This window comes from Equus caballus, chromosome 20, assembly GCF_041296265.1.
Source record: "Equus caballus isolate H_3958 breed thoroughbred chromosome 20, TB-T2T, whole genome shotgun sequence".
Taxonomy (NCBI): Eukaryota; Metazoa; Chordata; class Mammalia; order Perissodactyla; family Equidae; genus Equus; species Equus caballus.
Window position 1 is genome coordinate 21,857,776 of NC_091703.1, and position 24,900 is coordinate 21,882,675.

The following is a 24,900-nucleotide window of genomic DNA, read 5'->3' on the forward strand; positions in this document are numbered from 1 at the left end:
CTGTTTATTTGGCAAGATGGGGATATGACCTGAGCTTACACTAAATTACCTCACAGCAAATTATTTTTTACCAAGCACCGTAAATGTTTGGATGGCTCCACTGAGCTCTTGGGCAGAGGACAGACGAATACATCAAAGACTGCTTATAAGTTTTCAGGTCTCATTGTGGGGCTTGTCTCTCGTCTTTCAGGAAAGAGTTAAATCCCAGCTTTCTTCCCCCCTCAGGTGAGGTTCTTTTGTTCAAAGCCAGTATGAGAGCTTTAACATAGAGTCTTCTGGGTTTTCTGGTATGTGTGTGTGGGTGTGTGTCTCTCTGCAAGAGGTGGCCAGGGCCGTTTTTCCGCTTTATAAGTTGAATTTTTTTTTTTTTTTGCTGTCTTTGGATCCATATGTTTTATTTTTACTTTTTTTAGTGGGGAAGATTGGCCCTGAGCTAACATCTGATGCTCATCTTCCTCTCATGGCTTGAGGAAGATTGCCTCTGAGCTAACATCTGTGCCAGTCTTCCTCTATTTTGTATGTGGGATACCACCACAGCATGGCTTGACGAGTGGTTTGCAAGTCCGAGCCTGGGATCTGAACCCGTGAACTCCAGGCTGCTGAAGCAGAGCATGTGAACTTCACCACCACGCCACCAGCCGGACCCTGGGTCCATATGTTTCGAAACTACTTTCTGGGTGAATTGAATTAGATGAGTTATTTTGTGTGTGTGTCTGTGTTTGTTTTTTTTTACATTTTAGTAATGAAATCACTGGTTGGAGACTTAGGCAAAGTTTGGTGTATAATAGGATTTACCAGGGTTCCATCGTGATTCTAATTTTATTTTGAACTTCTGTCCCTCACCTTCCTTTTTGTTTCTGTTAAATGTTACTATTAAGTGGAGAAGAAGGTATTTTAATGGCAGCAAGATGTCATTTAGAATTAAACATCCTTCTGCCCTACTGCTCCTAAAAACCATAGAGAGTATCCACAGGAGGGAGTTTCACCCTTGAAACAGCTCTCAGGCTGGGTTTTGCAACCTCCTCACTATTGACATTTCCAGCTAGATAATTCTGTCTTGTAGGGGGCTTTCCTGTGTATTGTAGAATTTAGCAGCACCCCTGGCCTCTACCTGCTAATTGCCAGTAGCACCCCGTTCCCCCAGCGTGCGACGAAAAAAGTACCATGGAGGACAAAATTGCCCCCAGCTGGGAACCACTGCTCTAGGGATAAATGTGACTAAGGAAAAGAAGGTAAAGAAAATAGTGAAGATGCAGAGTAAGGGGGGGCTATTGTTTTTGTTTTTAAATATATTAGTTGTGTATTCCAAAGAAAGTAAATCCTTAGGAGATAGAGCCTGCCAGTAGAATTCCCACTTAACCACCAATAATCTATCCCTTATTGGCTGGAATTTGGTTTGGATTAATACTACAGTTGCAACTCACTTAGAACAAGTATTGATTTTTGGTGCTCTCATTGTCCACTAAAGAACTTCCAGATGTTTATATAACGTGCAAACTTTCTGTGAAGATCCCTGTTCCCTGGGTGCTTTCATAGTGCAGGTTTATTGGGGGGAAAGATGGTGTGGTTGGAGAACAAGATTCAAATGCAGCTCATGTCAGACTTTAATAACTGAATGCATGCATTGAATGAAGAGACATGCCCATTCTATACAGTAATTCAGCAGCTTAATGAATGGGAGGTCAGATACAGGATTTAAAGACAGGTTTCAGTGAATTCACCGTCTTGTACAGGACTAGAAATTGTCCAGAATATTGCATTCTTCCTGTTGAGGATTGCAATTCGTTTTCTCTGTTCTCCTTCTCCTTCCAAACTTACTTCTACAGTAGAATGCTTGAGCTGCCAGACAAGTAGGATCTTGTCTCTACTGCGATTTGACATTAAATGTCCTGTTGTCTTTCAGATTTTCTTTATTTCCTCTCTATTCTCTCTTCACATGAATGTACATGTTAGCCAGGCACATTCTTTTCTTCTCTTTCTGGTTTTCCATCCATCCTGCCCTTGTTTTCTTCCCTTTTCTCTGACTATAGAAAGTGTCAAGTGGCCTTGCTGGCATCATCTTAGCTTTTCTGAACTGTGTTACCCAGAGACTTCCATTTATTATGCTTCGAGCACTCTCTTTAATGCTATATCTCTCTGAGGGACGGTTAATGATCTTTGCAGCAAATGAAGGTGAACTGTAGCCACATTATTGTTATAATACAGCCAACTGTATGGAACAGATTGGGCTGAGTTTTGAACAGCTGGGGCTGGCAGAGTGAGTCCCGACTCCTCTCGGAAGAGTTCCAGAACTGCCAAATCATCAAACTTGAAGGGGAAAGAGGGACAAGAAAGGTTATGAGATAGTGGTTCCTGCGGGTGCTTTTTGCCTTTGTGGTCTACCTTTCTGAGATTTTCACTGGTTTGTAGATCAGGCAAAGGCTGGACTAATTGAACCCAGGGGCTGCTGTCACTGCTATTGGACCTGCCTGCTTAGTGGCTGTGATGGTATTTACTGTTCTTTTGCAGCTATTGAATGTGTGTTAAGATAGATGCTACTCTTATTAAAACTTGCGCTTCTCTTCAGTCCGTTGAAACTGTTCGTAGTTTTAAGGAGAGTTTTGATTTGCAAAGTGTATGGAACTGTAATATAAATTAATAAGGGCTGCATTGAAACTTTTGGACTTGGACTATCGTGTGGCTTCCGGGTGGGTATATAAATGGGATTCAATGCGGTGTAGGGTGGCTATGGTCTAGTTAGTGGCCTGCAGAGCCTGATTCAGCCTTCACATGTGTTGTATTTGCCCATACAAGGAAGGATGTGTGTGTATTTAAAGAACTAGCTGCCAGTATTTAAAGATCTGGTTGATTTTTCCAGAGAAGCCAGATCTCATTTCCCTAGCACTGCGGTCTCCCATGGGAAATACCAGCTGAGTCTCAGTTACAGCTGCCCCATATGTGTCCTGAGTGGGTACAGCAGGGGCTTCGCTGCCCACTAGAGTCCTCACCTCACACCCTCACAGCTACTTCTTGATTGGCCCCTGTAGGAGAAGTTCAGGAGAGAACAGATAGAGGCTTTGGGATGGGGAGGAACTGAGTTTGAATCCTAGCTTCACCACCAGCTCTGCCAATTTGGGCAAATTACTTACTTTTCTGAGTGTTTTTCTTCATGTGCAAGATGGCATATGGTTCCTTACTTCTTATGGTGGCTGCAAAGTGTATTAAGTGAATAGCATATTCGACAGCCCTGAAACAGAGCTGTGTATGTGTGTCATAGGATTGCTACACATGTTAGCCATTGCTGTAATTTTCACGTGCTGTGTATCATGGGTGAATGGATACCAATTCTTTAGAGTCACATTGACCATGTTATAAAATCAGATAAACACCTCTACTACTCAGGACAATGAGGGGATTATGTACTTGGGCTTCCCATATTTCTGTTTTTGTCTTGTAATATAAAATTTACAGTGTCTCTAAGGGAATAATACAGTAGAAACTGAGCTCTTAAGGGTGGCACTGTCTAATGAGAGAAAAATCTTGAAATTTAGGTCACATTAGGTAGACCCTTGGTTTCGTTTTGACTGGGTTATGACTTTGTAATTTTGGATCTAAACTCTTGAAGTTTCTGTCTCCCCATCCTTGTCCCAATTATATTCAAAATCAAGTTGATAGTCACCCTGAGGACTGAAGACACTCAGAATCTTCATGGAAGGAAAGGTACAGAAATGAGAAAACTAAATCAATTAATATATTTTCTTAAAAGTGGGAATTAAATTTAGTTTTTGTTAGGCTTGCAGTGTATGGAAGGCAGCGTTTTATCACCACTTTGTGCTCCCAGAATCTTGAAAATTTCAAAGGATTTTTTTCTACATTATTACATTCCTTTGGCATTTTTCTAATGCCTGACCTTTGACATTTATCAGAAGGTTCCAGCACACATTTGGCTGCCACACTAGGTTGAGGGCAGGGGCTTCCTGGTTATTATATATGTGGTTGAGAAATACAGGGTTTTCCGCCTATTTTTCTACTTCCTGCAAAGATGGGTTTCCTTTAGATGTGGATATTTCCCTTAAATGCATACTCTTGTCTCAAAATGGTAAAAGATAACAGTACAATAATTTCCTCTTACGCTTTGTGAAGGTGTTTGGAAAACTCGCATGGGTTCCAGTGGAGGCTTCTTAAAAAGAAGGCGACAAGGTGGCTAGACAATGTCAAGACGGTTCTGGGACCAGTGGGAGAAAACAGATGTCAACGTGACAAGGGATTTGGGGTTATCTCAGTTATAGAGTTCAGAAATCAAATGCTGTGGTGGTGTAACCAGTTATGTTTTCAAGTGTTGTCTTAAACCCACCTTGGATGAATGAATGTCATTATTAGGAGAGAACGTCCTGGAACAGAAGACGTGAGAGGAGAAAACATTATTTTTAGAGCCCTATTTTTAAAAAATTTATGAATGGAAGCATAAGTCTGCCTCTGGATCTTGAAATTGGCCCAAACCCAGATCTGGTTCCAGGTGACGACTCAGGATCCCTCCTTGTTCCCCGCCTCCACCTGACACTGTTGAGGGAGGAGGTCAGGAGAAAGAGGGAAGGAGACGAGAGGAGGGTGTGGCTGAAAATGAGAGGATGAAAAAAATGATGATTCTCTGTACTTTATAAACGTTTTGTCCAAATCACCAAAAGTATTTTGGCATGTTTAAATGTGAGGAAATATTTAGGTTGATCCATATGAAATTGTCTTTATTTCAATTATACAAAAATGACAATTTTACTTAGTTCAATCAAATACAATTATTGTAGTTTTGCTGGAACCTCTACAGGTCCTCTGACTGCGTGTATGGAGTGGTTTGAAAAGCTAGGAGTGTTTTGGTATTCAATTGGTGAATTTTTTTGCATATCCTTTGCTAGATTATACAGGTATTTTCTATTTGGATTTTCCTTGTTATCAGTTTTTTCTAAAGTTAGAGTTATTGCCTCAAATCTCATAGTACAGGAGACTGAAAGGAGAGCACAGTGTGAGAGTGAGTGAATCCATTGGAGTCTTGCCAGAACATTCATCTGGGGGTCTGCATGGCAGACTGGGTTTGGCTGTGGGATACCGGAGATCCAAAATCAGTTTTTTTCATGTTTGTTTCAAAAATAAGAAATGGCTGTGAAAAGATGAACAACCATCCGCGTGGACATGATTTATTGCAACCTGCTCTTAGTTGGGATAGACTGAACCTTGTTGCAAGTTGTCAAGTTTGCTCACGTGGGCGTTTTTTCCCCTATTTTTGTGGGTCAGAATGCTTCCATGAATACTGTTGTAGTTTGGGCAAGTAACAAACTCGCTTAGTCAAGAAAAATTAAAAGTCTCTAAGGAGGCCTGGAGGTAGTCCAATCAATGGTCCTCTGATGGTGGTGGTTGGGGTAGTGGGGTCTGTGTGTGTGTGTGTGTGTGTGTGTGTGTGTGTGTGTGTGTGATTCATGGCAGGAGGTTTGTTCAGAGTGAAAGAGACAGATGCTTCCTTCGCTTGCTTGTTTCCTGGTTTCAAAGCCTCTTTTTTTGTTGTTTTATTTTAAGGTTGAGTGCCCCTGTTGGTCTATCATGGAGGGCGAGGAGAGCCTACAGGCGCATGCGCCCACCTCTGTAACTTGCTGTTCCTTGTGTCATATCAAGTGGAAGTGCGAAGCACCACAAACTGCTTTGAGCAGAGCCCACTTCCCTTCACCCACAGAGAACGTGAAGCAGTTATACCAACATCAATCAAGGAAAACCCACAGGCTGAACTCACACCGTTGAAGCAGGTGCGTGAGTGAGCATTCTCCAACAGGCGCACGTGATTGAGGTGTACCTTGGCGTCTTGCCCATAGATGTCAGTTATGATGATTGTGTGGGGCTGCCCCCTCCTCGCAGAGCTAAGACAAGCCCCTCCTCCTTGTGAGACAGAGCAATTGTAGCTGATGGCATCCCAGTAGCTGATTTACTGAGACTAAGGGGGAAAATGCAAGGTGTAATGTCTATATGTGTGGGTACCTATATGTCAATCAAATATATATCTGCATATGTATAAATGTGTGTACATACATATATGTACATACATGTGTGTGCGTGCATGCACACATACACATACCAATTTAAAGCAAAACTTAAGTGGGCCCTGAGATAATGAGAGAATATGAACTTCTAAGTTGTTAAGTGTCTGTAAGATGAGGTGCTAGTAAAAAAAAGGCAAAATAAAAACCCCAAGCGTGTCTCATCTTAAGTTGAACCATTTTGATGTGTGTTGAGTTTTAGGAAATTTCTCCAAAAGTTTTGAGCAATCTTAAAAAAAAAGATGGGAACAGTTAACACTAGGACTTCAATATACGTTGTACCTTTTTAGTAGTTATTAGTTGCTCAAAGATGCTTGTCCATGATACTGACTATGAGTCTCCCTTCAAGCTGATGCTTCAAAATATTATGCATATTATTTGTATTTAAATATATGAACAGTCACTCTCTAAGCAGTGTAAAGTCAAACAAGATACAATTTTTAACTATCAAAACTGGCTATGTTTGAGAATAATTATAAAATTCAGTGTCACTGTAGGTTTGGAAAAAACATACTACTTGGGGGAAAATGTTTTATACTATCTGGAGATTATTTTGCAACATATAAGGTCAAAAGCCACAAAATCTGCTTATTCATATTTCTGGCAATACAGCTTCTAGGCAGATTTGTTCTAAGACTATGATCAAACATGTGTAAAATGATTTTATTACAAGAACACTTTATCACAAACTTACTTTTCATTTATTTTATTATAAATGTCTAAAGAGTATTAGGGTGGTCAAATAAATTACAGTAGAAATGTACAATAAAATACCAAATGAGGCATTAAAATAATGTCATTTTTCTATGATCCTATTTTTAAAAAATACCTGTGTTGCCTGCATACATGAATGTGCAGGCATTGGAAATAGTTTGGGAGATTATATAGAAACCTAAAAGTTGTTATTTCTAGGTGACTTGAGAGTAATTGCATGTCTTTATTTTGCCTGTCTGTTCTTAACAACTTTCTAATACTCATATGAATTACCTATTATTAAATATAACAAAAGGCAATCATGGAGATAGCATCTTAAATGTAAAAGTTATCTAGAAATATTTGTGAAGACCAGTAAAGGAGAAAGCTTTTCTTTTTTTCCGTAGATAACTGTTCAGCAGAAGATGTCAAACACTATCAATTGATTAGTTCAACAATATATGTGTGCCAGGCACTGTATGAGGCTCTGCTGTGTTGCTGTGTGCTTTTCACATGGCAAATGGCTGATGGAGTTCTATTTGCTATGCTGATTAATATGACTTTACTAACAAAGTTAGTAACACTAGTATGAAAATTCGAATATGGACATGTACATATTAAGATGAAACCGTGACCTTTGGCTTCATTTTCACATGTGTGTTTTGTCTGCTCTCTACTGGGTCACATGGTTAAACTTTTCCGACCATGTGGACAGTTGGCAATTTCAGACATCTGGAGAGCCAAGAGCAGATACAAAAATCACTGGGAAAACTTGACACCGTTCATGAACACTTTAAAGGACACTAAAAAGGCTTATCGGCAAGTGCTTTGAAAAATCTGACCTCTCCTTATTTTGCGGGTTTTTGGCTTTGAAATTCAATCTGAGTTTAATGTTCAGCAGGTGTCCTTTGAGGAGTTAGGACAGGATTTCAAGGGTGGGAGTTTAGTGTGATGAATTCAGTGTTTGTCATCTAGAATGTTGAGACTGTGGAGGATATAAGTAGGAGGTTTAGACTAGGGATGTCTGACTAGAGGGGGCTCAGGATTCGGACAGACTTGAGCTACTCATCTCGAAGTTTAAATGCTTCTCTGAGCTCCCACGAATATCCCCAAAGGGCAGTCTTCTTCTGAGGCCCAGGCTCTATCTGACTGCAATGATCCTAGAAGTATAACTTTCCATGTGGCCTCTCAACCCTTTGACCTCTCATTCTGGTATGAGATTAGAAATTTAAAAATTTCAACTTGAGCTACCCAGGGCTCCAAAATGAAAAGATTTTTCATGAGTTCAGCTATAAAGATAGCAAAATTCTTGAAGAAGGGTTTGTTTTGGACGAGTATCAATTTGCCAATTTGCTCTGTGTGTGTGTGTGTGTGTGTGTGTGTGTGTGTGTGTGTGTGTGTGTCTGGGGGATTGATTCTGGCTTCTTGAACTTTCTTCATTTCTTTCCCATTGGTGAAGGGAAGAAATTAAACTTGGTATCTGCTTCTATTTCCATTGTCCAATGAATCAGGAGAGTTAGCTCCATCTGTTACTCCACTGCTGTTTTGCTGTGATATTGTGGGAAAATTTGTCATATTCACTTCCTCCTTTTTGTCTCGATCCTTCTCTCATGTTAAAACAGATACGGTGCCGTGAACTGATTGTCTTGGGATAATGTGAAATATAAAGGGAAGAGTTTTAGCTATTCCTGAGATGAGCTCAGAGTGAGAAAATCAATGATTCAAGGAATCACTTGCCTTTAAAAAAAACCCCACTTGTAAATAGAACAAGATTGAAAAAACTGTGTTTTTAGGCAGGCTAATCTAATCACACAAAAGGAAGCCTGTTTTCTTACTTGCTGGATCACTTCCATTTTATATTCTCACAGGGAACAATATATTAAGTACAGTATTTAGAAATATTTGTTGAATCCTACTGTCTGATTTTGGCAGATCTCAGGGAAAGAAAGAATATGTCTTGGACGACTCGAACCTTCTTGGGAGGATGTTAGAGTTTTCCCAGAGAGGCTGGCTTCACTTTGTGGGAAACACTGGTTTGGTAGATAACACTGTTAGAATTTACATTTCAGAGGGCATTGAGTTTTCTTGAGATTTTTGGAGCAGCCACAGTGGATCTTGTCTCTCTCAGAATCTGTAGAAACCCAAAGTGAACGCTAGTCTTTCCTTATGAGGATGTTGTCATTTCCTTTTGAAGGGCACCCTAGCTTGTCACCCCCTCATCCTGTTACAGCAGCAGGCTGAGCTCACCAGCACCGAAATATCCAGCATCAGAAGAGAAGATGTGGGTGGTGACAAGGGAGAGTGGTGGAAGGATAGGGCCTTATGGAGGGAAGTGGCCACCGGCCAATGCTTTTTTCTTTTATGGACTATTGAAGCGTCAACATTTTGGCAAAATCTTAAGCTAATTTTGTTTAAATGTGATCATCACATGGCACTGACTGGGTAATTGAAATGTGTGATGAAAATAAAGATGAAATATTTAGAAATAATGTTATGGTCCCTTTCTTTAAAAGTGTGTGGTAAAATAAAAGTGCGTTATTATGAAGAACGTAAATGAAATAAATACTTTAAGTTTCTCAGCATGTATCTGGCATAAGGTCATTTTAATAGATCTTATGCAAGGGCTTATCTTACAGCTCTATTCCACTGGTTGCTTAAGGCGCAGTAGACATATCTGAGCAAGTTCTTTGCTCTTTAGCTTGTAACTTTGGATGCCATTTAACCTATAATTTTTTATCTCTAGAGTGGAGGTAAGAGCATCATCCTCAGAGAGTCTTTTTAAATAAATTTTATTTTAGAATAGCTTTAAATTAACCAAAAAGTTGCAAAGATTGGAAGAGTGTCTTCATATGTCCTTCACCTACTTTCCCTTATTGTTAGCATGTTACCTCACTATGGTGTGTTTGTTAAAACTAGGAACCAACATCTGTCCTTTATTGTTAACTAAACTCTACAGTGTATTTCGATTTCACTAGTTTTGCCCTAATGTCCTTTCTCTGTTTCGGGATCTCATCCTGGATGCTATCTCTCCTTAGACTCCTCTGATCTGTGACAGTTTCTCAGACTTGTTTTTGGTGACCTTGACAGTTTTGAGGAGTACGGGTCAGTGTTTTGTAGCATGTCCCTCATTTGGGATTTGTCTGATATTTTTCTCAGGATTAGCCTGGGTTATGGGTTTTTGAGAGGAAGACCAGGGAGGGGAATCACCATTCTGAACACATCATACCAAGGGTATATGCTATCAGCATGGCTTATCACTACTGATGTTGACCTGCATCAACTGGATGAGGTCATACTTGCCAGGCCTCTCCACTGTAGAGTTACTCATTTTTCCCCTTTTTCATACTGTCCTCTTTGGAAGGAAGTCACTAGGCACAGCACGTAGGATTGTTTTAAGGTTTAAGTGAGACAATAAAGCTCTTAGCACAGAATCTGTGCTTAGAAAGCGTTCACTAAATGTCGGTTATTATTGTAGTTATAGTATTTCACGAGTCCCCTTCAATAGCTAGAAGCCAGGACTCTTTAGAGCTGCTTCCTCATGGTTATTTAGTTCTCAGTCTTTCATTGATGTTGACCCAAAAATAGAAAATAAGAGTGCTCACAAACCTTTTAAATGAGATGACTGTACCCCAAGACAATCTAAGATGAAGAGCTATGAATTCACTCAGGCTTTACCGCTGAAAGTCTACGCTAAACTGGGGTCATCAGCGTCTGGTCCTGTTTCACTGGAACGTGTCCGTGATCGAGGAAGAGCGTGGAGGTGAGGGTGTCCTGGCTAGTCTTGGCCATGACCGGGACAAAGAAAGCAGTTGAGGAGCTGAGACTGCATTGTGGTGAGATCTATTTTTCTTGATCAGAGTTGATAGTTTTCAGGTAGAATTTAAGAGTTCGTCTTAGAATAAACTGTCTTCGGCACTTCTCTGTAAAACGAGGGCCTTGTTCTGCAACCCGAAATGCTTGAAAACCCATGTAATTGTTGCTAGAGTAGTTTGCCGAGCCTGGATAATAGAGCTTGGAGTCCTGTGTAACCATGTCTGTTGGAATAAATAAGAACAGCTGGTCTCTTGTACAGATACTGTTTGGCATGAATTTTTTATTTAAGTCTCTCCATGTATCTAGTAAACAGTAAGCAGTATTCTAACATTACAAAAAGCCTCCCCAGTCTCCTTCCAATAAATTTCCTTCACTCGTTCCCATTTAAAAGTTCAGGGGGTAGGGCAAGGTTAATGTACCAGAGAAGGAATTCTAGGAAAGTTATTTCTGAGCTAGAGAAAATAAGGTTCCTCTTCTATGTATTCTTTCCCATTTGACCTTGGGCTTCTCTCTTAGATAACACATTTTTTGGACTGTTTCTTGGGAAAGCAAGATTTATGCAGACATTCTTTTGCTGTTCTGTATGTACTAAGTGAAGAGAGACTTACTCATATGAAAATGGAATACTCTGTCCTCAAGTACTTAATGGGGAGAAAATTTGCATCTGCCTTAAGGGGAGGTGAGTGATAAAATAATCTCTTGGTCCTCTTTAAATGACTAGCAAGCAAAGGCTCTCCATATATCTGTATGAATTTCTGTCTCACCAAGCTTACTTGAGACTGAGCACCCTTCTCTTGTCCTATAGAGACCCTGGGAAGCACCTGAAGAACATAGATGGCATCATTCATTCACTTCTTCTGTTATCTTTGTTTCTAAGAGCAGAAAGAAATTTCTTAACCTGCCAAATTAACCCTGGGGTCCAAAGGAGTAAAGACTGTCATGGGCACATTGTCCAATCTCTCTCTCATTCTTTTGTCAAGCAGACACTGAGTTCTCTGTCCTGGGGGCTAGCAATATAAGTAAAAATAAGATGGGATCTAGGCACCTCGAGAATCAAGTTAAAGTCTTTATGGGCTCTCCAAAGTTTTTTGTTTTTTTAAACTTTTGTAAGACTCCAGTGGTCATCAAGGATGCTCACAAATGTATCGATTGCTCTCCTTGGGGACACTTAGTATAGTTGCACTTTCTAGCCCCCTTTGAGGTTAGGCAAGACCATGTAAATGGCTTTAGTCCATGAAACTTCAGCAGAGGTCACATATGTTACTTCCCAGATAAAGCTTTAAGAGTCACTGTGGGATTTGCTTCATCCCCTTCCACCCTCCTTAGTGGAAATACCCGTTGAGATGGAGCCCGCACAGTCTGATCTCTGATGGTCCTGGATGGAAAGATCTCCTGGCCTGGGTTGGACGTGTAGTATGAGTAAGAAGTAAGCTTTGGTTATTACAAGTCACTAGGGTTTGAGGGTAGAGCGGGTAGAGTGTTGCTGCAGCATTATCAACCTGTCCTGACTAATGGAGTCAGCGTTATCTTTTTAGAGTTGCAGAATTAAGGCCTAGATGTTTGGGCTGTGGAGGGGATGTTCACAGTGCTGATGGCGGCAGTGGTGGGAGATCTCTACACATGGTAGTTAGTTACCATTACACAAAAACTGGGTGTCATTTCTTAGAGATATGACCTACAATTCAGTACAGTTAAATCTCTTTGGGAGATTACATCCCTTCTGACCCTGTGTATGTATACTTTTCAACGAATATCTTTACATAATGGAGAATAATTCTAAAGATGGAAAATTCAAAGTTTACGCACTCTTGCTGTCTCTCTTGCTGTCTTACACACACACACACACACACACACACACATACAGACATACACATACACATTAACTTACTCTCCCAAGAGTCACATGAGAGATTTTAATGCCAAACTACTGATTGAGTGCCAAGAAGAATTTCTTGGGTGGACATAATGCTTAATTTATATTTAGGGAATTTCCACTGCTAAATCACAGAGCTTGTGAAATTTGAAAAGAATAGAGGAGGAGGGAGTGTAGAAGGGGGAAAAAAATAAAGGGGGGTGCCTGGGGATGTGGTTGACAATATTCCTTTTAATTGAAAGCCACCTGAAGGCTCCAGTTGAATAATAAAGTAATTCCCATATGGTTTCCGTTCTTTCAATGTTAGAACCTCAGACATGCAATCTACTTTTAGCCTTGGCTTCTGCTTCCCTCTTTGTCAGGCTGAGAATGCTTCCCGTCTGCTTGCTGATAGGAAATGTAAGCAAAGCCCCCTCCTCTGGGGGATAGTTCCCAGGCTGTACTTTCTACTTAGACAAGTTGGCTCACTTGGCAGAGAGGACCACTCCTCCAGGGTGCTCTTGACTCTTGGATCGACAGGGCCAGCCAGTGCGACCACTCTGAAGGTGATTTCATGCTTAATTAGTGAGAGAACCTCTTCAGAGCCACTTTTGTTCTTCCCTCCCTTACAATTCTGTTTACAGTAAACTTTTCCCCCAAAGGAAAAACTCATTATTCATTTGGGTTTAGTTTTCCCTTGAAGTTTTTGTAACCCTCAGAATCTTGAGAAGGACAAATATTCAGTAAATCCTGAAACTTGAATATACTTATTTTCAGTTACTGGTGCTTTCATTACTAAACTTTTCCTCTTTTCCTTATCCTGTATGTTTACTTTCCCTCGTGTTAATATGAGTTCATGATATACGCAGGAAGTTGATGAAAAAACATGGTGAGAAGCAGTTTTCAGTTTGATGCTTACTCTAATCCTGCTGAAAGATGTGAACGGACATCCCCCTCCCCTCCTCTCCCCTCCTCCTTCCTTCCCCTTCTCTCTTTTCTCCTATTTTTTTTTCTTTTTTGGTGTCAATGTAAAAGCTACTTCATTTCAAATGTTAATGAAAAAACTGTAGTTTTCTTTTGAGAGAAACTTAGAGAAAGAGATATATATGTATCTATTTAAATTTGAATCTGAAGTTGTCCATCTTATTTTTCAAATAGGTTGAATTATGACTGAGGACTGGAAATCCGTTATGACCGTGTACTCTAAGTTGTGTGTAACTGTTCTGATCTGAATTTATCAACTCCTAGACTAATATCATTAAAATGCCATGAAATAACTTGGTTGTGGCTCCTAAAGAAGCTGTCTGGGAAGTCAGAAGACAGGAATTTTGATCCTGCTTCATTCTGATGGTGTCGCTATTGAACTTCTGTGCCTGTTTGTCCATTTCAGAAATGAGATTAGTGGTGCTCACCTTTCCACTCTTCATGGAGTTGCAAAATGGTTTCTTTACACAAGGACAATCAATATATACATAAAGTGGCCTGAATATTTAGAAGAAAAGTCCTACAAAAGTGTAGGTAGATGAAAGTAAAGGAAGACCATTTTATGTTGAAAAACAAAAGAGTTTGAAAAGAAGTGGGGTTACCAGTTCTTTGAGTTGACTGGACAGTACTGAGTGTTTTGAGAACTGTTCACTTTCCACCAAAGCCAGCATTTGAAGGAAGACCCTCCGGCAGTCATTGCATTGGTTAGTTTGCTCTTGATTTGGGATGAGAAAGTTCATGGTAAGCAAAGAGGCACTCTAAAGATGAGCTCATGCCAGAATGGGCCTTCAGGATGCTCAGAAATCACTTGTGGGGTATACTATTAGGATGCAAATAATCTTATCTGGCCTATAAATTAAATGCCAGAGTTTCTGTCTGCTGTACTATGTATACTCAAGTAGTACTTCATGTGTTTCTAGAAATGCCTTCTATAAACGAGACAAATATATAGCATGTGTTTCTTTTTTCTTTGCTTCACTTTTAATATCAATTACTAATATAGTGACTTTGAATCAAATGTAAAACAGAAAATCAAACACAATCCCAACACCGATCCCAATTGACATACATGTTTCTGTGTCCTTTCCTCAATACCAAATTTTAATGCATGTATCACTTTTTGAGAAAACTCTGTTTCGGGTTTCCTTGGATAGCTTTACCGTGGTATATTTAAAAATCTACTTCATGAGGTGAAGAGAAAGGCACCTTATCTGTTTCTCTAGCTCTCTGTGCACTTCTACTTTCCAACATGTGTAAACTGCACCTTTGTTTTCACATTCCCGAAGTTGTTAGCAAGTCTAATCTGTAACTGTTATGAGGTCTCCCATGATATGGATTCACGTTGATGCTAAAAATTGAAAAGTACTAACCAGTGTTCATGCTGTATCTACGCAAGTAATGTTCATTACAGAGTCAATCAAGATGCTCTGATAACATTCTTGGCCAATTTCATGACCCCTGTCCCTCTCTATGAAAGGGGTCAAATGCAAAGGGTCAAATGAAGACTCCTTATTTTATCAATTTATTGAAACCATACAACCTTCAGTTTGCTTCAAACCTGGCTTATAACCTTCTTATACGATTTTTAACCCTGAAGTGTTTGATCTTTGTTTTTTCTTGCTCGGAGAAGAAACACAAGCCTTTAAAAAAAAAATCATTTTTTTCCAAGGTTCAGTGTTGTTTTCTCCCGTTAAACTTTCGGGATCTTTGAATCTTGGTGTTCTCAAATTTCATAATGATGTTTGGGTCTTATTAGTTCTGACTGGTACTTGGAGTAATCTGGAAACTACATCTCCTGTTGGCCCTGGGACGTTTTCTTTTATTATTTTGAAGTGTTTTCCTGGTTTTCTGCTGTTCTTTCTTAAAGGAGCTCCTGTCAGTCAGATGTTGGATCCCCTGAGTGATCCTCAGAGTCTCTTGTCTTTCTTTCACATTTTTCATCTTCCTTTCTTTGTCCTTATGTTGTGGAGATTTTGACTCTATCTTCTAACTCTTTCCTTAGTGTTTTTAGCAATCAAATTTTTTAATTTCCGAGAACTCATTCTTCTTTCATTCTTTTTGGCTTTTTGTTTGTTTGTTTTTTGGTGAGGAAGATTGGCCCTGAGCTAACATCTGTTGTTACCAATCTTCCTTTTTTTTTTCGCCTGAGGAAGATTAGCCCTGAGCTAACATGTGTGCCAGTCTTCCTCTATTTTGTACATGGGATGCCTCCACAGCATGGCTGATGAGTGGAGTAGGTCTGTGCCCGGGATCTGAACCCAGGAACCCGGGCCACCAAAGTGGAGCATTGTGGAACTTTAACTACTTGGCCACAGGGCCAGCTCCTGGCCTGTATTTTGAAATACATTAAAACAATGGTAAGGGCTGGCCCCATGGCCGAGGGGTTAAGTTCATGTGCTCTTCTTCCGTGGCCCAGGGTTCACCCATTAGGATCCTGGGCATGGACCAACACACCACTCTTCAAGCTGTGCTATGGCAGCATCCCATATGGAAGAACTAGAATGACTTACAACTAGGGTATACAACTATGTACTGGGGCTTTGGGGAGGGGAAAGAAGAAAAAAAGAGGAAGACTCACAACGGATATTAGCTCAGGGCCAATCTTCCTCACCAAAAAGCATACTTAAAAAAACAAAAGAGGGACAAGCGTTGTGGCCGAGTGGTTAAGTTCATGCACTCCGCTTCAGTAGCCCAGAGTTTCGCTGGTTCGGATCCTGGGCATGACTTGGCACCGCTCTTCAAGCCATGCTGGGGTGGCGTCCCACATAGAACAACCAGAGGCACTCACAAGTAGAATATACAACTGTGTACTGGGGGGCTTTGGGGAGAAGAAGAAAGACAAAAAAAGAAGATTGGCAACAGTTGTTAGCTCAGGTGCCGATCTTTAAAAGACCAAAACAAAGCTAAAGAAATAAAAAAAAATACAAAACAAAAACAATGGTATAAAGCACTAGCATTCTGCCAGGAATTCATCTATTATAAAGGTCTACATTATAAAGTCAGAATTTCCTAAGAGTATTTGAAGAGACATCTAGAATTACCCTCCAGTTTCATAATCTGAACACTTAGGAAAAGAACATCATTTGCTCATTGGCCGTCTGATTTGACTTGTCCCTTTCTAATAATGAGTACTGAACAGCTGCAGTATACAGAGAGACAGAGAATATGCAGTTGCTGCCCTCCAGGAGTTTATGGTCCAGGTGAAAGAAAAGACACAAGCAGAAGCATCATAAGAATGAAAAAAATGACAAATTATGCAGTATGGAGTTTTAAGCCAGATAATTTTTTTTTAATTAACATGAACCCTTTTGTACATACAACTTTTTTCTATATTTTGGATTTTTTGTTTATTGAGATGTGGAAAGTCAAAGTGTTGGATGAAGACTATTGCTTTTGATACATATGTCCATATTCCTTTTAAAAAGGGCCACCCATCAGCTACCACAAGATCAAATTCACCAAAATCTAACCAGCAATGGGTGTTGTAATGTTTTTTAAAGTTGTGAGTAACTTAAGTGTGAAATGTGGCATTTTATTATTTTAGCTTGAATTACTTAATTACTGTTAGGCTACTTTTATCACTCATTGACGTTTATGTATAAATCATAGTATATCTATATGTAAAAGATATTTTTTCCCTTTACTTCCTTCTTCCTCTTCCTCATTTTCTACCTCATCTCCTCATTCCTTCTTCCACTTCTTCAGTCATACTCTTGTAATACTGAGGTAAGAATGTATTCAGTCCAAATTGTGTCTGCATATCTTCTATACATCTTCTACTTAGTATTATGATGACATGAGATTATTTCCTGAAGAAGCAGTTGGATGTATATTACTTACACTATTGATTAGAGACAAAAAAATATTGGTTTTATTAATAATATTAAGGCCACCTGTTCTTACATGGCAAGAAATGTAAATGCGGTTTTTGTTGCATTCGGACTCAAATTGGAGAACCGAAGACATTTGTTTATAGTCTTGAAGTTTTCCTGAACAGTAATTTCCATGACTTGCTGAAAGGCTGTCTTGATGGGGAATGAGAGACCCACGTTTGAGGACTTGCATTTTTAACCTGGCATCAGAGCGAGATTTAATCGAATCAGCTTGTCACGGTGTTACTTCTGTTTTGAAAGCTCTCTACAAAAATATGCAAAGTCTGAAAATTTCATTCAAAGAGAACAATAATTGGGCCTACTTACTATATCTAAGTTCCCATCCTAAGATTGTTTTTTAGTTTTGAAATTTGGCTGTCAGTATATTTGGACTCAAGAAAACTCAAGAAGAAATATTGTACCATTTAGAATTAGTCATCCTGTTTGTCAGCTTCTCATCAATGAAAAGTTTCATTTTGGGGGTGAACTAATTCTGAAAATATAAATGCATATTGCTTGTATTCAAAGGGTTTTTAGGATGAGGAACCAGACTGTAGTTATAGTAGGATTATTACTCTGTTGTTGTTGAATATTGGTAGTTGCATATTATGCTATAATACTTACATTTTTATCATACTTAAATTTCACATTTAGAAGATAAATATACCTTCCTCTGACATGATAGTTATCTTAAGCTTGTTGGTAATTAACATTTAAATACTTTGCTGATGTTCAAAGCCCAAGGTGAAGGTATTGTCTTGGATATAATGCTGTTGGTTCTTTAGCACCATCTGGCAGGAGGCCTGTGGTACAGACAATAAGAATCATGGAGACAATTTTAATTCAGTTTGAGTTTTTAAAGAAAAATAGAATTATTTGTTCAGGTACTATATAAATGTGGGTAAATCTATTTCTATAGTAATCTTTAGATTTCTTTGATTAAAGCAATCAATACAATATAGAACCTCAAAACTTTGTATAAACATGTTTCTGTACTACATGTCACTTTGTCACAGTATTAGGATGATATTGATAACTTGCGCAATTGCTTTTTTTCGTGATTGATGGTAATAAATGACAATGATTTATCATTCCACTTTTCAGGTGGGCTCAAATGATGATAAACAACTAAACCATTCAACAGGAAAGCGAACTTCTCTGTTCTCCCAGAAGCATGTGTCTAAATATTAGCAATGGGGAGTGAAGAAGAGGAAGGAAAATCCTGTAAGGACTGTTCTGGGAGCATTTCTTACGGTCAGAACTGAATGAAGAGCTCATTTTCATGCCTGGTTCTCTATCTGCACTGTCAGCAGCACTAGTTATCTGGATCTTTATCAGGTTACTACTGCTGATGTCTACCTTTTCATTTATCTTGCTTGCCATTCAATTAAAAAAAAAAGACAAAGGACTAAGGCGAGGCTAGGAGTACAGCTGAGAATGGATGTCTCTTCATTAGTATATGAGTCAATCACATGGCCTGTGACGTCTGCGATGGGGCTGAGTCTTTTAATTTTACCAAGCCAGATTCCCAGTTCTTGCTTTTCCAATTTTTTTCTAACATTTTGAAATTATAAAAATGCTGAAAACTCTGAGGCCCATTTCTAGAAATTGGTCACTTTCAAATTGTGTTCTAAATAGTCTTAAGTACAAAGATGCCCCTGATGCCGTGGAGGATTCGAGGTAAGAGAAGGGGAAGGGAACATCTCTGTGGGCTTCTCAGAAAGAGAAGACTTCAACCAGGTCTTCTAAATTGCATATTGGAGTTCTCTAAAATTCCTTTTAGGAAAAATAGCTGCTGAGCAAACTTTGAAAACCATTGGTCTAGGCCACCATATTCTGAGCCACCTTCCTTCTTCTGGTACCCCAGCATGAATAACTGTTTTGCTCCCGTCCTGTACAACACATGTCCAAAAAGCATTTTGATAGTAGTCATAGCTGGAGCTGACTGCTTTCCTCAGACCATTATGCTTCCCCTAAGATTGTAAATGTCTCTGCTACTGAGTAGGTGAATGGTTAGGTTGATAGAGGACTGCATGAGGATAGACGAGGAGGAAAGACAGGTGGGCATACGGTTGTTTCCATTTGTCTATTCCTTAATGTCTGAGCATGTATTTTTTAATTTGATTATATTTTGCGCCATTTAGGGCAAGAATCACATCTTGCCCACATTTCACTATCTCATATGCAGTTACAATATTAATGAACTCTCTACTCACTCTTTTATGCATATATGGGCCAGGCACCATTCTAGATGCTAAAGATACAACAGTAAGAAAACAAAAATACCTGACCTCATGGAGCTTCTTTCTAGTCAGAGGAAAAATAGTGCACATAGAAGTGAAATATACAGTGAGTTGGTTAATGACAAGTGCTATGCAGAAATATAAAGCAGGAAAGGGAAGGAGGCGGCCATATTATATCCAGTGGTTACTAACATATGCACAGGACCTGAAGGAGAGGAGGACGGGAGCTCGTAGATCTGTAGGGTAAGAGTCTTTTAGGTTGGGGGAGGAATAAGGTTTGATGCAAGAGTTTGTTCGGTATAGTCTAGGAGCAGCAAGTTGCTGATTGCTGTGAAGTAGGAGGTCTCTGGCTTTTGTTCTCTTTTACTCTAAGTAAGGTGAAAAGTCACTGGAGAATTCTAAGCAGAGGAAAGACATCTGATTTAAAAGGACCACTCTTATTTTAGTGTTGACCATAGACTTTTGTTTTTTTTTGTTTTAGTGCAAAACCAGCCATGGACGATATATAAACAAATGGCCATGCCTGTGTTCTAATAAAACTTTCTCTAAAAAAAGGGGTGGTGGCTAAATTTGGCTTACATGTCATAGTTTGCCAGTCACTGAAATAGACTATCAGCCAAGCCGTTTTGAATTGTGACTATGAGGGGCTGATGATTGTGTCCGTATCACTTACCACCTATACCCCAGCCAATACCGGCTACTATCAATTGATCATCTTTATGCACATCTGCCATCTGCACGACTCATTTGTTTTCACCTCAAAGTCAAGATATAATTTAATAATTTTATAAATAAAATAAAAGTCTATTAAAAAGACTTGTTGAGCCATCCTGATGGCCTAGCAGTTAAAGTTCAGCATGCTCCACTTCGGCAGCCCGGGTTCGGTTCCTGGGCGCGGAACCACACCGCTCATCTGTCGGTAGCCATGCTGTCGCAGTGGCTCACATAGAAGAACCAGAAGATCTTACAACTCTACAAACCTAGGGGCAGGGAGGGAGAAAAAGGGAAGATTGGCAACAGATGTTAGCTTGAGGAGAATCTTCCCCTTCAAAAAAAATTAAATAAATAAAAACTTATCTACTAAAAGCAAAGTTAGCAGTACATAGGTTCTGTGTATCAAGGTTTCTATACCACTTTGAGGAATGAGATATCCAGGACAAGGACTGTTCTGTAGTATTTCCTTGTGGTAATTGTCCTGAGCCCTGCTTGCTCTGAGACCTTTCTTCCCTACTCTCTCTTCTCATTGATCCAGGCCCGTGCTGTCAAAGAGAAATGTAATGTGCACCTCAAAACCAAACCACATCAAGAAGTTTAAAATTTCTAGTAGCCACGTAAAAAATGTACAGACAAACAAGTGAAGTGAGTATTAATAATGTTTTATTTAAGCCATTATGGCCACAATATTATCATTTTAATGTGTAATCACTATGGAAATTACTGAGATATTTTACATTCTTTATTTCATATGAAGTCTTCAAATTCTGATGTGTATTTTATGATTTGGACTAGTCGCGTGCCGAGCACTCCATTGCCACATGTGGCCTGTGGGTGCCTTGTATTGGGTAGTGCAGGAATGTATGTATTAGAGAAGGTTCAGAACTTGGCCTTCTCAGCTGACACATGTTCTCCTGTAAAAGCACTAACAAGACTGATTGCCTAGTAATAATTTTTAAGCTAATCTGTGAAATTAATTTACTTTTTTCTTGAGAGATTATAGATAGGGACCGCTTTAGAAATGCTGGGATCCAGGTCCTTATGGCTGGCCTTAGGTTGGTCAGCAGTGGTTAACAGCAAAGTATGATATTAGGAGGACTTCTAATATTCAGTGTATTTCTCTTTTCCTGAGTCTTTCTCCACTTAAGTTTTTCATATACTTAAATAAATGATTATAAACATAAAAATGGTAAAAGTCAACTCTTGGCCACCTCCAACCCCCCACTCCTACTTCCCAACTCAACAACTTATTCCAAGGTCACTTGGTAAGACTTTAGAACTGCGTGGACTATGCCTTCTCCCCCTTGAGGAGAATCTTCTATGTGTCCTGTCAGTTATTTCAACATGAAATACAGCCATTTGTCACTTAACAATGGGGATACGTCTGAGAAATGCATCATTAGGTGATTTTGTTGTTGTGCAAGCATCATAGAGTATAATTACATGAACCTGGGTGCTATAGCCTACTGCAAACCTAGGCTACATAGTACTAATCTACGGGACCACAGGTGTGTACCATCGTGGACCAAAATGTCGTTATGTGGTACATGACAGTAGAACTCAGAGGTGGAGACTGGTGAAGGCCCAACTTGTAAATACAGCTTAGTAATATTCATTTTGCACAATTTAAATATGTGCACATTTACTTATCTATAACTGGTTCTTCCCCACCCCCCATGGTAAAGTTATCTGGAATTTGCATAAGAATCAAATTGTTTTATGTAAACTGCAGAAACACCTAAATTTTAAAATTATTTTAAATAAACATATGAGAACAAAGAATTTGGGAGTTTAGGGAAACAGCAGAAAGGCTATAAATAAAGACGTACAGAGCTTTTTGACTGAAAATTCTGAGATAGTGAGAAACTTGCAGCACCATGACAGGCTCCTCCTACAGCCTGTGACACCAGGAAAAGTGTCATCCTTCCTCGCTTTGCCAAAGACCACCATTTTGGCTTTATCACCTTGAGGGTTCCCAGCCATTGTGAAGTGCCAGCAGTGGGGGTGGGAGAGGTGGGGGAGTACATGGGAATTCTCAGAGAAAGAATTTGCCGTAGAATCTGATGAAGGAGGTAACAATAAGAGCTAGGAAAATTTGACTTATCAGAGTTTCTGTAACCACATCTTATTTTACAATGGGGTAAGGCCTTGGGTATCTTTGAGGTATGTACAAAGCAGTTAGATTTGGCTCAATTAGTTATTTTCAGGCACAACCAGGCAATTGAAATAGTAACTGTGAGTTATAAAGGGGCCATTCGTTTTCCAAGTCTTTGTGGATTTGTAGATCCAGTCTTAGTCATTAACGTTGATCCTAAGCCAAGTAATTTCAATTTCTTTAAGGGAAGGAGTTTGGCAGATGTTGATAGATGTGGACACCTGCTTTTTGGAATTTCTTAAACTAGAATGTTGAATCCAGTAAAAAGAAAAAAAAATCAGTATTATTTATATTCTTAGAACAGCTCCCACTGACTCTTAGATCTCACCTCTTCCGGCTAGGCATTGTTTTAAAATGCTTTATGTAGAACTCATTCTCATAACAACCGTGCAAGGCAGGTATTGCCCTTTTCCCTGCTGTATAGTGGAGGAAACCGATTCCACAAAGATTTCATAACTTGCCCAAGGTCACACAGCTAATAAGGGGTGAGGCTGGGCTTTGAGTGCACACAGCCTGACTCCCCAGTTCCTGCTCTTAATCACCACACTAAGTAAACATCCACGTGCATGATAAATGGATGTCTGAAAACTATTTTACAAATCAACTAACATTAAACGCTGTAAGAGCTTGAAATCTAATGCAGTCCTCCAGTGAAACCTCATCGAAAGGGATTACGCAGGATCATTATTAGCTTAAAACTTTGTAGTTTTTAAGTACAGATTTTGAGACTATGAGGCTCACCTAAAATAGAAGTCATCTATAGAATAAAAATGTCTTTGAGCTGCTCAAGAAATGTGTACTAAATAAATTAATAAAGGACTAGAATATTACATGGCAGTGTACTTGGTCTAACGTAGAGTTCATGGTTAAGCATTGACTCTTCACCTCAATCTTGCTTTTAGCTTTTCAAGCCACTCTGACGCTGCCCGTAGACACGCCCATTTGATAGATGAGAAATTCAGGCAGAGAAAGACCTGCAGAAATCATCCAAAACATTCTTTCCTTGCTCCTGTTCTCACTCTCTGAACATCCTCGCAGTCCCCATGTTGATCCTGCCTTCACCCCCTGGGCTCATTTTTCTCATAGTCTTTCCAGTGTTTGAAACTCAGTTTTCCCTAACTCACTCCTGACTTTGGGCATTCCTCACACCCTCACAATCACTTGCTCTCTGGGTAGGAGCCTTTACTGTGAATCCTGCCCCCAGAAACCCATCCCCCATCTGTCTTCTTGGACTATTTCCTGAACCCAAATGTGCTAGTGTAGTGTCTTGTTCAGAATTCCTTTTTCTTAGAGATCTCTCTGGAGGATTATGTGGGCTAATGGCTCCCCACCCACTTGACATTTTGCCCATTACATTATATGTTTCTTCCAAGGAACAAAAATATAACTCTCTTTCTCTGACAGCATGGGAGACATTCTCTTGCTGTTGCTCTCCAGGAAAATTCTCATAATCTAACTAGGCAAACCCTTGCTGAAAAATTAGACCAAATGGCATTTGTAAACTCCAAGGAAAGCATTTTTCTTCTCTGAAGTCTTCCCTAGCTGGAAGTGTTAGAAACTTGACATAAACTGATAGCAGTTAGGTTTATGGAAAAAATGAGAAGCTGTCAACAGCTGGATGCACTGTCAAAACTGAACCCTGTCAACCTAATTTTTTCCCTAGCCCTCTATGCTGAGAGACGTGCAGCATTCTTAATTCACATTTATGAGATGAATGAGGAAAATGAATGGATAAAGTTTAGTTGCTAAAAGAAAGAGTAGCTGGCTAGCTCTTTTTTTTTTCTTCTTTGGTAAGTTCAAGTAAAGGAAATAATATTAGAAAAATGTATATTGGGATCATGTGCATTTATCCCCTTTCTCGCAGTTTTCACACACAACAAAATCAACGCATTGGGGTCAGCCTCGTGGCCGAGTGGTTAAGTTTGAGTGCTCTGCTTCGGCAGCCCAGGGTTTCACAGGTTCGGATCCTGGGCCCGGACATGGCACTGCTCATTAGGCCATGTTGAGGTGGCGTCCCACATGCCACAACTAAAAATAAAAAATATACAACTATATACTGGGGGCATTGGGGGAGAAAAAGCAGAAAAAAAAAATCAATGCACAGTTAGTCTGTATGCCTGATCCCACTGGTGTGTGTGGTTTTTTTTTTGACTCATGATCTAAACCTCTCAGGCAATGAAATGTCCCATCTTAAGAAACAAATACAATCTACCTCTTTTGGTTATTCAGGGAACTATAAAGACTCTAAAGATCTGTGGTGTTTATTTGTTTTCAGTGTCAGATGAAATAAAAATGTTAGACCTTTTTTTTTTGGCAATTCATGCTGCACAAATGTGATTTTCTGTGTAAGTTTTTATATCCTAATTGGCACTTCACTGTTTAATGCGTTGTAAATAGGCTTCTCGTGCCCTTTATATGAGAATGAGCATAGCCAGTGACTTATTTAACATGCTTGCATGCTCTAGGTAAACACAATCACGTAATAAGATGTCGAAAGAAAAATGGGATGGAGTGAATG

General features: G+C 39.5%; 1 long non-coding RNA gene across 5 annotated transcripts in view; it reads left to right on the forward strand.

Moving 5' to 3' along the window:
* LOC106782324 (uncharacterized) overlaps nt 1-24,900 on the forward strand; it is a 363,318-nt gene that overhangs the window by 313,663 nt on the left and 24,755 nt on the right. For 2 of the 5 annotated variants that reach the window (XR_002802167.2, XR_011429554.1), the window contains 3 exons: nt 5,545-5,768; nt 18,375-18,494; nt 20,766-20,872. This is a non-coding gene — a long non-coding RNA (uncharacterized lncRNA). Of the gene's footprint in view, nt 1-5,544; nt 5,769-18,374; nt 18,525-20,765; nt 20,873-24,900 lie in introns of all 5 variants that reach the window. The other 3 variants (XR_002802169.2, XR_011429555.1, XR_002802174.2) reach the window with 3 other exon arrangements.